The 13452-nt window shown below is 39.9% G+C and overlaps 1 protein-coding gene across 7 annotated transcripts in view; it reads right to left on the reverse strand.

Annotated features, from left to right (window-relative positions):
• The window catches only part of wwp2 (WW domain containing E3 ubiquitin protein ligase 2), a 96531-nt gene that overhangs the window by 66464 nt on the left and 16615 nt on the right, over positions 1 to 13452 (reverse strand). The window lies entirely within an intron of this gene.

The following is a 13452-nucleotide window of genomic DNA, read 5'->3' on the forward strand; positions in this document are numbered from 1 at the left end:
TGTTTGCGAGCGTACATTCGGCGCTATCTAAAGCAAAGCAAACAGGTACTGACTCACACTCGGGGCGCTGTTTGGAGGCTATGAAAGGGGTTCTTGTGCGCGGACCCGGCGGACATGCAGAAAAATAAACAGTGGTGTTGAGGAGAAGCCATTGTGTCACAGCCCCGCTCTGAGTTCATCACCCCCCTCCCCGGTAATGGGTCGGTCTAATTACTGCTCTGGTGTGTGTCGACCTGCAGAAACGTCGCAGCGACCGAACGACAGTAAAAACAACAGACGACACGTTCGAGTCCTGCAGCTGCTGCACATGATGCGGACACTCTCAAGCTTTAAAATGCATTCATAATGCCACATCGGTTTCTTATTATTTTACTCATTCAAGTATAAAGTGTAAAAGTGCAAAACAACGCAGTAGCAATCTGCAAAAAACAGGAACCAAGTACAGTTTTGGGTGGAACAAACCTTGAAATCCAAAACTTGTTTGTTAGAAAAAGTGTAGAAAAAGCGTAAATAACGTAAGTACAAGTACATAAAGAAGTACCGTGGATGACAAAACGTTTAACCCTGGTGTCGTCCTGCGGGTCAAAACTGACCCAGTTTAAAGTTTGAAAATGTGGGAAAAAAATATTTTCACAGTCAAACTTCTGATGTCCACATTTTCAACATTTTTGAGAAATCTCTGAACATTTTTGGTGGGAAAGAAAAGAAATGTTAAAAATGTTTCTTAAGAACATTCAGAAAAAAAATCAAGCACAATCCGACGAAATTCGCTGGATTTTGGTCGATTTTTATGTGAATGTTCTTCAAGAAAATGTTAGAAGTTTTACTCATTTATATTTAATCACTTTAGATATTTTTAGGATTTTTTCTGGGAACATTTTTACTCATTTTTTGAAAATATTTCCAAGAATGTTCTTGTCAAATTTGGGGGACTTGCAATTTTTTTCCTGAAGGTTTTGCAAATTTTCAGAAATTTGGGGAATTTTCTGGCTGAATTTTTGATTGTTTTTCAGACAAGGAAACAATATTTTTTGGTGCCCTTAAATGAAGACAACAGGAGGGTTAAAACAATAAATTGTTAGCTAGAAAATGTGATTTTTCTAGACTATAGAATATAAACTAGAAATACTCCAATAGAAAATAGTATTTTAGGTGAAAAAATCCTTTAAAACCAAAACTCATTCATTTAAAATTACTAACAGCATAGAATAAATATTTCAATCTGTAAATGGTTGGACAGGAAGAGACATTCTGGATGCACTGACCTTCGAAACTAGTACTTGGACTGAAAGTTTGGGTTGAATAAACCTTGAAAACCATCAGTCGTTTGTTAGAGATTACTGTCTGAGTGGAAAAAAGCTTGAACAGTTTAAGTACTGGTACATAAAGAAGTACTTTGGGTGACAAAACCTTGAGAACAATAAATTGTGAGTTAGAAAAAACAACATTTATAGACAGTGATGTTCTCGTTGGCAGTATTTCTGTCGCATACGGCTACGATTCTTTGGCATATCCAGCCTGTAAATGCACAGAGTTGAGCATGGAGTGTCCTGGATGTAGCATGGTGAGAGTTTAGCTAGCAAGGGGCACCATGACAAAGACTTATGTGGTGGTTAATGATTAACTAGAGCTATCGGACTTGATAAAAAGTGCACCATCACAAATTGTGTACAGCATTTCTGTGACAGCAGGTGCAAACAAGAGATTAGGATTAGATTGGTGTCGACACCGATCAGTTAAAAAATCCTCTCGGGACAAACTTAGTTCATCTTTGACTTGTGCTTAGATTAGATACCGACATTTTTCTTGCAGGAAGCTCCCACTGTAAATGAAGTCAAACGAGAAAAACACTTTCTCATTCAGTAACGACCTCGTCATTTGCAGCATTTCTGTGACATTTGGCTACGATTCTTTGACACATGCAGTCATAGCATTGTGGGAGTTTAGCTAGCAAAGGGCACCACAACAAAGACTTATGTGGTGGTTAATGACCTCCAGCTAAAGTTAACAAATTGTACACAAAGTGTCCTGTCGCAGTAGATGTATATAAAGGATTGTGCTCACGTTTTTTGCTGAAACTGATCTTTGCCTTCCAGTGTGCTGCCACTTTAAATGAAGTCTAACCAGAAAAACACCTTTTTCATAGCAGTGATGTAGTCATATTTCTGTCGCATACAGCTGCGATTCTTTGGCATATCCAGCCTGTTCATACTTAGAGTCCATGGTGACATGTCCAGTGTGGTGAGCGTTTGTCACTGGGCTGGATCTGTCAGAGCTCTCTCCTCACTCCATTCCTATCTGGCATCCCAAATACCCCATCCTATCTGTCTCCCTCCTTTTTCTCTCCCTCCTCAGTGCTTCACCTGAGTGGAGTGCGGCTTCACAGCTGCCACCACTCAGGTGATTAGCCTCACCACGGGTCCCAGTCAGCTGCTGCTCATTTCCATGATTACACCAACTGCAATAAAGACCGGCTGAACCTTCCCCACCCTGACAGATTGTTAAACCAGACTCTGCAGTCAGTTTGCTGTCTAGCCACTCTGATTCTCAGAGATAAGCAATTCTAACATGTATTTCTGCTCTCTTCTCCATTAGAAGACTCAGCTGGCCGGAACCCTGTCAGATCTGCCAGGCTCCACGGAATCCCTCCAAACCCCTCCTGGACTCCGTCGGCACCCAGCCATCCTCCTTGGACCCCCTACTCGGCCCGTTTCCTGGATCCTACAGCCAGTCTCCAGCTTCGGCCCGTCGCTGGCCCCCACTGGCTCCTTTTCCCCTCCGGCGTTCCCCCCACGAGACCACGAGACGTCAGCTGCCGCCTGGCCCATCCACCATCACGGCCCCTCAGACCGGCAGCGCCTGACGGTCCCCACGCCGCCTACACCTGTCTCCCCATTGGCTCTCTGCCCTTGTCTGTCACCAGCCACCAGGAACCCATCCACCACTACCCGCCGCACTCAGTTTCCTCTCACCTCCCTCCACTATTCACCTACTGAAGCAATAAAAATCACTTTCTTTCACCCAGCCTTGGTGTGCTCTCTGCTCGGGTCCGACCTCCTAAACTCGTGACAGGATCAGTGTGGCAAACATGTAGCATTGTGAAAGTTTAGCTAGCATCGGGCACCATGACAAAGCCTTATGAGGTGGTTAATGACCCTCGACTAGAGCTATTGCATTTAATAAACAAAGGATTGGGCTTAGATTAGATACTGGTCTTTGTCTTCAAGTGCACTGCCACTTTAATTCAAGTCTAACGACAAAAACACCTTTTTCATTTAGCAGTGAAGTAGTCGCTGGCAGCATTTCTGTCGCATACGGCTACCATTCTTTGGGCCTTTGACACATCCAGCCTGTTAATTTATAGAGTCGAGCGTAACGTGTCCGGGATGGTGAGTGTTCGTCACTGGACTGGATCGTATCAGCATATATCTCGCATTGTAGGAGTTTAGATAGTAACGGGCACCATGACAAATACTTAAGTGGTCGTTAATGACCTCTAAATAGAGTAATCTGAATTAATAACGGATTTAATAAACAGAGGACTGGGCTTAGATACCGATTTTTGTCCGCCAGCTCATTGCCAGTTTAATTCAAGTCTAACGACAAAAACACCTTTTTCATTTAGCAGTGATGTAGTCACTGGCAGTATTTCTGTCGCATACGGCTACCATTCTTTGGCACACAAAGCCTGTAAATGCACAGAGTCGATCATGACGTGTCCTGGATGGTGAACGTTCATCACCGGGCTGGGCGGCCTGAATGTGGCGTACATGTGGGTCCTGCTTCTGCGGGATAGGAAGTGTGTCCGCGAGTGTCCAACAAAGTGTGCCAATATTCCCAGAGTTGAAACGCTCTGGCTTCTGTTTCTCACCATCGTTCAGTATAAGGGTTTGTTTATGAAGGCCGCCACATGCTAGTGTGTGTGTGTGTGTGTGTGTGTGTGTGTGTGTGTGTGTGTGTGTGTGTGTGTGTGTGTGTGTGTGTGTGTGTGTCAGAAAGGCTGCCAGGGGAAATGAGTAAAACCTCCAAACTAACAGAGCAGCGTTCAGAGCGAGAACACAGAGCGCCTTAACACCGACACACTCCCACCTTTATGCGCTTTATATATTCAGGCCTGCTGCACACGCTGGCTGCAGAATGTAAAACACATGTACGTCTGCTGCTGCACTCGTGAGACCATAAAACACACAAAGACAAGTGGCTCGGCGTGGTTTTGGAGGGCACACTTCAGCCCTCTGTGCACTAACCTCGCCTCCTCCCCCAACCAGAGAAAACACACCCATGCACACGTTTGGACAGGAAACCCCCCCCGCCGCCGTGCACGCTGCTCCGGGATCACAGGAGGCGATTGTGCTGCCGAGCTGCAAGCAATGAGACTCAATTACGCAATTCTCAGAAACAAATTAGACAAAAGCGCACCTGATGTCTGTGATTATGTGAGCGCAGAGTCTCCAAACAACGGGGAGGGAGGCTTCTGTTCATTGTGTGTTAACCTCTGACCCGCGCACACGCTGAAATCATAGACGTAAGTTTGTTTAACTGCACTGTGAGGGCCTCGTGTTTAGCACAGGTCCGTCCATGAGAGACTATTTTTTTGAGCTTTGAAACCCAAAACTAAAATCTGTGAGATATTTTGAGATCGTTTTCAGACCAGGACATACAATAACATATGGACCCCTATGCACACCAGTTTTTGTGCTCTACCAATGAGTCCACATCAAACTAGCAAAAAACTGGAAGCAGCTTGTAACTCTGTAACACCAACATCTAGACCTCTATAAACATCTAGACCTCTATGAACATCTAGACCTCTATGAACACCAGGTTCTAGACCTCTATGAACATCTAGACCTCTATGAACACCTAGACCTCTATGAACACCAACATCTAGACCTCTATGAACACCAACATCTAGACCTCTATAAACATCTAGACCTCTATGAACATCTAGACCTCTATGAACACCAGGTTCTAGACCTCTATGAACATCTAGACCTCTATGAACACCAGGTTCTAGACCTCTATGAACATTTAGACCTCTATGAACACCAACATCTAGACCTCTATGAACATCTGGACCTCTATGAACACCAACATCTAGACCTCTATGAACACCAACATCGAGACCTTTATGAACACCTAGACCTCTATGAACACCAACATCTAGACCTCTATGAACACCAACATCTAGACCTCTATGAACACCTAGACCTCTATGAACACCAACATCTAGACCTCTATGAACACCTAGACCTCTATGAACACCAACATCTAGACCTCTATGAACACCAACATCTAGACCTCTATGAACACCAACATCTAGACCTCTATGAACACCTAGACCTCTATGAACACCAACATCTAGACCTCTATGAACACCAACATCGAGACCTCTATGAACATCTAGACCTCTATGAACACCAACATCTAGACCTCTATGAACACCAACATCTAGACCTCTATGAACATCTAGACCTCTATGAACACCAACATCTAGACCTCTATGAACACCAACATCTAGACCTCTATGAACACCTAGACCTCTATGAACACCAACATCTAGACCTCTATGAACATCTAGACCTCTATGAACACCAACATCTAGACCTCTATGAACACCAACATCTAGACCTCTATGAACACCTAGACCTCTATGAACACCAACATCTAGACCTCTATGAACACGAACATCTTTACCTCTATTAACACCAACATCTAGACCTCTATGAACACCAACATCTAGACCTCTATGAACACCAACATCTAGACCTCTATGAACACCTAGACCTCTATGAACACCAACATCTAGACCTCTATGAACACCAACATCGAGACCTCTATGAACATCTAGACCTCTATGAACACCAACATCTAGACCTCTATGAACACCAACATCTAGACCTCTATGAACATCTAGACCTCTATGAACACCAACATCTAGACCTCTATGAACACCAACATCTAGACCTCTATGAACACCTAGACCTCTATGAACACCAACATCTAGACCTCTATGAACATCTAGACCTCTATGAACACCAACATCTAGACCTCTATGAACACCAACATCTAGACCTCTATGAACACCTAGACCTCTATGAACACCAACATCTAGACCTCTATGAACACGAACATCTTTACCTCTATTAACACCAACATCTAGACCTCTATGAACACCAACATCTTGACCTCTATGGACACCAACATCTAGACCTCTATGAACGCCAACATCTAGACCTCTATGAATGCCAACATCTAGACCTCTATGAACACCACTATCTAGACCTCTATGAACACCTAGACCTCTATGAACACCAACATCTAGACCTCTATGAACACCTAGACCTCTATGAACACCAACATCTAGACCTCTACGAACACCAACATCTAGACCTCTATGAACACCAACATCTAGACCTCTATGAACACCTAGACCTCTATGAACACCAACATCTAGACCTCTATGAACACCTAGACCTCTATGAACACCAACATCTAGACCTCTATGAACACCAACATCTAGACCTCTATGAACACCTAGACCTCTATGAACACCAACATCTAGACCTCTATGAACATCTAGACCTCTATGAACACCAACATCTAGACCTCTATGAACACCAACATCTAGACCTCTATGAACACCTAGACCTCTATGAACACCAACATCTAGACCTCTATGAACACGAACATCTTTACCTCTATTAACACCAACATCTAGACCTCTATGAACACCAACATCTTGACCTCTATGGACACCAACATCTAGACCTCTATGAACGCCAACATCTAGACCTCTATGAATGCCAACATCTAGACCTCTATGAACACCACTATCTAGACCTCTATGAACACCTAGACCTCTATGAACACCAACATCTAGACCTCTATGAACACCTAGACCTCTATGAACACCAACATCTAGACCTCTACGAACACCAACATCTAGACCTCTATGAACACCAACATCTAGACCTCTATGAACACCTAGACCTCTATGAACACCAACATCTAGACCTCTATGAACACCAACATCTAGACCTCTATGAACACCAACATCTAGACCTCTATGAACATCTTTACCTCTATGAACACCAACATCTAGACCTCTATGAACACCAACATCTAGACCTCTATGAACACCAACATCTAGACCTCTATGAACACCAACATCTAGACCTCTATGAACACCAACATCTAGACCTCTATGAACACCTAGACCTCTATGAACACCAACATCTAGACCTCTATGAACACCTAGACCTCTATGAACACCAACATCTAGACCTCTATGAACATCTTTACCTCTATGAACACCAACATCTTGACCTCTATGGACACCAACATCTAGACCTCTATGAACACCTAGACCTCTATACTATACTATACACGGTTCTTTCAGATGACGGTGGTTACATTTGGTGGTTATACGCCATCTTGGATTGTGCTACATTCATGACTTTTCCAAAGAACTGATGAATATTGTGATGCACGTAACGGCTTTGTTTACATTTTCGCTGGAGTTCCATTCCTATGGATCGATTCAAGTCAATATAAGACCCCTGTATTCTATCCTGTATGCAAATGTTGGACCAAATGAATCCCACTTGACTCTATTTTGAGGCAACACTCACTTGTGATTGGTTTGAAAAAATAAACAAACCAGCCAGCAGAATGATAGTGAGATGTAACCAGACTATTATGGACTACAGAATGGGCTGGAAAAGCCAGACTACTGCAGTGAGAACGGGTTTGATTTCTGTAAACGCCACCGAGTTCCTGCAATTAAAAGCCACCTAAAAACCTAAAACCTCTTCCACAGTGACCCCCTCATCAATCACCGGTGTTTTACCAACAGACCTGGCCATCCAAACCTTTGTGTATCCGACTGTAACCTAAATCTAAATCCTACTCGGCCTCTGCCTGAGTGAAACCTCCTTTCACTCTGGCAGAGGGCGAGTTAGATTCTCTTTTTTTCATCTTGCCGTCTCGGTGCAGACATGTGTTACTACAGCATGCACAAACACACACCTCCTCTTAACCTCTGCTCACATCTGAGCGGTCACAAAGAGGCACATTTAGGGCGGCCGGGCCGATACTGCAGCCCTGTGTCCATTCAGCTGCACACACTGCAGCTCTGTGAGGCCTCTCTATGGAAAGCCTTGTGTGGACGTTGTTGTCACAGCGAGCAGATGGAAGCACGGGCCGGCTTTAAGAACAGTGTATTTGTCAAAACCACACCTCGCCCTGCGCTCTCCAAACCAAAAAAAAGGAAGGCAGAATGTTAGCGGAGAGCCTGGAAGAGGAAAGCACTGAGAGAGTCAATAAGAGCCTGGAGGGTTTTAAAATCCCTCCTCCTGCCAGCTATGAAATGACTTTTATATAGTTTATAGTGACATTTTTGCATCAACTGCGGCATTTTAGCATCTTTAGGTGACATTTTTCCATTTGCAAGTGATATTTTTGCACCTTTTTTTAAATCATTTTTGCACCTTTTCGTGTCATTTTTGCATCAACTGCATCATTTTAGCATCTTTCAGTGTCATTTTTCCATCCTTTGGTGACATTTTTTGTCTTGTTTTTGCATCTTCTAGTGACATTTTAGCATTTTTTGTGATTTTTTTTGTGCATTTTTGGTCATTTTTCCATCTTTCAGTGATATTTTTGCACATTTTCTGTCATTTTTGCACATTTTAGTGCCATTTTTACAGATTTTCTGTCATTTATCCTATTTTTGGTGACATTTTTGTATCTTTTTTGCACATTTTTATATCTTTTTTGCACCTTTCAGTGTTATTTTTGCAGCTTTTTTTGTCATTTTTCCATCCTATAGTGACATTTTTCCATCTGTTAGTGATGTTTTTGCGTCCTTTAGTGATATTTTTGCACCTTTTTGTGTCATTTTTTCATTGTTTTGGGTCATTTTACATCTTTTTGAGTCACTTTTGCCTTTATAGAGTCATTTTTGCATCTTTTTGCGTCGTTTTTGCATCTTCGCATCTGTGTGGACGTTGTCACAGCGAGCAGATGGAGGCAAGGACTCCGCTTTAAGAGCAGCTTTAAGAACAGTGTATTTGTCAAAACCACACCTCGCCCTGCGCTCTCCAAACCAGAAAAAGGAAGGCAGAACTTTAGCGGAGTGCCTGGAAGAGGAAAGCACAGAGAGTCAATAAGAGCCTGGAGGGTTTTAAAATCCCTCCAGCTATGAAATGACTTTTATATCGGTTTGGGAGCAGTGAACATTGGTAGAAACATGCAGCTGGTCGATTCTGTTGGTATTAAGTTTAACAATATTCTCGACATGTTATTCTTGGCGGGACGGAAAAACCTCTGGCACGCTAAACACGCTCCAAACTCTCCGCTAAAACTCGGGCTTTTGCTGAAATGAATAAATACACGTATAGGTTTTCACTAAGTGTTGTCAGGAGTGACACGATGCAGCAGAGAAACCGAAGCTACGGGCAGGAAAATACTCCAATGTTCCACTTTTCTGGCCTTTTTTTACACTTTAATCTGGGAAAGGAGCTAAAGAACAAGAGTGGAACATTAAAAAAATGACTGAACTTTGAGGAGCTGCGTCCAAAAGGTCAACAGCAAATGTACAGACAGGCTCTAATTTAAGGTTTCTCTGTGAAACAACTTTTCCCAAAATAGTTTTTAGTGCCATTTTGCCATCTTTTTGTGACATTTTCCCAACTTTAAGTGACATTTTTCCATCTTCTAGTGACATTTTTGCATATTTTTCTGTTATTTCTGCACCTGCTCGGTCATTTTTGCATCTTCAACTGACATTTTTGAATTTATAGTGTATTTTTGCATCTTTTAAGGTAATTTTTCCATGTTGTAGTGACATTTTTCCATCTTATAGTAACATTTTTGCATTTTTTGCATCTATTATGGACATTTTTGCATCTTTTGGAGTAATTTTTGCATCTCTTGCATCTTTTTGGGTAATTTTTCCATCTACAAGTGACATTTTTCCATTTTCAAGTGAGATTTTTCCATCTTTTACTGAAATTTTTCCATCTTCAAGTGACATTTTTACATATTTTTCTGTTATTTCTGCATCTGTTCGTTGATTTTTGCATCTTCAACTGACATTTTTTAATTTATAGTGTATTTTTTGCATCTTTTAAGGTCATTTTTGCACCTTTTGAGTCATTTCTGCATGTTGTAGTGACATTTTTTTTAATCTTATAGTAACATTTTTTTGCATTTATAGTGCATTTTTTGCATCTATTATGGACATTTTTGCATCTTTTTGGGTAATTTTTGCATCTCTTGCATCTTTTTGGGTAATTTTTCCATCTTCAAGTGACATTTTTGCATTTAAAGTGACATTTTTACATATTTGTGGGTCCTTTTTGCATGTTTAAATGACATTTGCGCATCTTTTAGTGTAATTTTTCCATCTTTTTGGGTAATTTTTGTATCTTTAAGTGTCATTTTTCCGTCTTCAAGAGACATTTTTGAATTTACAGTGATATTTTTTGCGTCTTTGTGGGTAATTCTTGCATCTTATAGTGACATTTTTGCATTTATAGTGTGTTTTTTGCATCTTTTAAGGTCATTTTTGCACCTTTTGGGTCATTTCTGCACCTTTTGGGTCATTTCTGCATGTTGTAGTGACATTTTTTTTAATCTTATAGTAACATTTTTTGCATTTATAGTGCATTTTTTGATCTATTATGGACATTTTTGCATCTTTTCGGGTAATTTTTGCATCTCTTGCATCTTTTTGGGTAATTTTTCCATCTTCAAGTGACATTTTTGCATTTAAAGTGACATTTTTACATCTTTGTGGGTCCTTTTTGCATGTTTAAATGACATTTTGCATCTTTCAGTGACATTTGCGCATCTTTTAGTGTAATTTTTCCATCTTTTTGGGTAATTTTTGTATCTTTAAGTGTCATTTTTCCATCTTCAAGAGACATTTTTGCATTTATAGTGTGTTTTTTGCATCTTTTAGGAAATTTTTGAATATTTTTGGGTAATTTTTGCATGTTTTTGTGAATTTTTGCATCTTTTAGTGACATTTTTGCAATTTTCTGTTATTTCTGCACCTGTTCGGTCATTTTTGCATCTTCAACTGACATTTTGGCATTTATAGTGCCATTTTTACATCTTTTTGGGTCATTTTTGCATCTTTTTGTGTCATTTTTTTAAATATTTAAGTGACATTTTTGGATTTTATGTGTCATTTTTCCATCTTTTAGTCTCATTTTTGAACCTTTTCTGTCATTTTTGCATCTTGTAGTGACATTTGTTCTTTTTTTTTTGGTGTCATTTTGCCATCTTTTAGAAAAGAAGAGTCCTAAAGCAGTGATTTCTGGTTTGTTGATCAGCTGCTCCATCACATGAATATTCTTTTTTATTGTAAATTACAAGAGATGGTGGGTTAGATGTTCCCATCTAAGCTTTTTGAAATTATTACATTTTTGGTCCAATTTCTCCTCAGTCATCTCTGATTAGCTCGAAGAAAAGAAAGAAGCAGAAGAAGAAGAAGAAGAAGAAGAAGAAGAAGTAGTCTGGCTTTTTCCAAGTGAGGAAAACACTCATTATGAGGGTGGAGAGACACACAAACACGGACTGAACAAACACATGGACGTGAGAATAAACAGCTTGTGTGGTTTCTGGCAGCTGGACTAAATATTAAAGAGAGACAGGAAGGGAAAGAGTGAGAGAAAAGCTCTAACAGTGTGGTCGACTCTGCTAATAAACCGTCTGGACGTCTGTGTGTGTTCACGGTAACATCACGGATGAAACTCTCTCAATGCTCCGTCTATTTACTGTGACTGGATCTGTGGTGGAGTACTTTCACTCAGGACTGGTTTTAGGTTCCGATCCGAGGTACTTCGACTTTATTATTTACTGCTGCTTTATATTTCTACTCCACTGCATCTCACAGGCAAATATTCTACTTTTTGTTCCTCTAACTTTGTCTGACGGCCTCATTTTCTTCCAGATTACGTTTCTTTTTATGCCCTTCTTACTCAGTTTAAACCATATAGTTCAAAATTAGGTGATTTTGAATTAGATTTTTTCTGCCAAACCGAATAATTCAGTGTTTAATTGTGAGTTCATGAGGAGCATGGGTTCCTAAGACGTCGAACCTTTTTACAGAATCTATATTTGTATTGGAAAACTGCATTTTTTCATAGAGATACACAGACAGCGCGACGACAAACATGATGATCGTATGGAACATGATGCATTATTAGTAAATTAAACTACATCTACAGCAGTAGGAGGCAATATTCACATAAATACAGCAGGCATAATAATTCAAAAACATATTTAAGAGCATTTTACTTTTTTGTGTCATTTGTGTATCTTTTAGTGACTTGTTTCTTCTTATAGTGACATCTTTGCATATTTTAGTTACATTTCTGCATATTTTTTTGTCATTTTTGCATCTTTGTGTCATTTTTACATCTTTGTGTAATTTTTGCACTTTTAAGTGTCATTTTTGCATTTTTTAATAAAATTTTTGTATCTTTTACTGTCATTTTTGCATCTTTGTGTAATTATTGCACCTTTTAATGTAATTTTTGCATCTTTTAAAAAACATTTTTGCATCTTTTAGCACCATTTCTGCATTTTTTTATTGTTATTGCATCTTTTAATGACATTTTTGCATAATTTACAGTCATTTTTCCATCGTATAGTGAAATTTACACAGGTTTTAGTGTCATTTTTGCATCTTTTAGAGACGTTTTGCATCTTTTTCTGTAATTTTTGCATCTTTTAGTGACATTTTTTGCATCTCTTAACATTTTTGCATCTTTGTCATTTTTGCACCTTTTAGTGTCATTTTTGCACCTTTTTCTGTAATTTTTGCATCTTTCAGTGACATTTTTGCATCGTATAGTGACATTTTCACACCATTTAGTGTCATTTCTGCATCTTTTAGTGACATTTTTTGCATCTTTTAGTGTCATTTTTGCATCTTTTTCTGTAATTTTTCTGCATCTTTCAGTGACATTTTTTGCATCTATTAGTAACATTTTTGCATCTTTGTCATTTTTGCACCTTTTAGTGTCATTTTTGCATCTTTTAGTGACATTTTTCCATTGTATAGTGACATTTTCACACCTTTTAGTGACATTTTTGCATCTTTTTCTGTAATTTTTGCATCTTTTAGTGACATTTTTTTCTATTTGCCATTCTACCTGTGTCGTACTGCACAGCAAACATTTCTGGGTTCCCTTTACTTCTAATCATGGCTGTTCTGTGTTCAGAGAGCTGCAGGACTTTATGTTGCAGTGAAAAATGAACCACAGTGAGTTAAAAACAAACCAAAAATCACCCTTAAACTGCTTCAGGTCCAGAGGGTTAAGTTAAAGTTTTAAATGTAACATTTTCACTTGTATTTTCTCCACTTTTCCTTCCATAAACCACATTTCCTAATATTTATAATTCGTTTTTCTGTGCTGCAGCCCACTTTCAGCC

This window comes from Acanthochromis polyacanthus, chromosome 8, assembly GCF_021347895.1.
Source record: "Acanthochromis polyacanthus isolate Apoly-LR-REF ecotype Palm Island chromosome 8, KAUST_Apoly_ChrSc, whole genome shotgun sequence".
NCBI lineage: Eukaryota > Metazoa > Chordata > Actinopteri > Pomacentridae > Acanthochromis > Acanthochromis polyacanthus.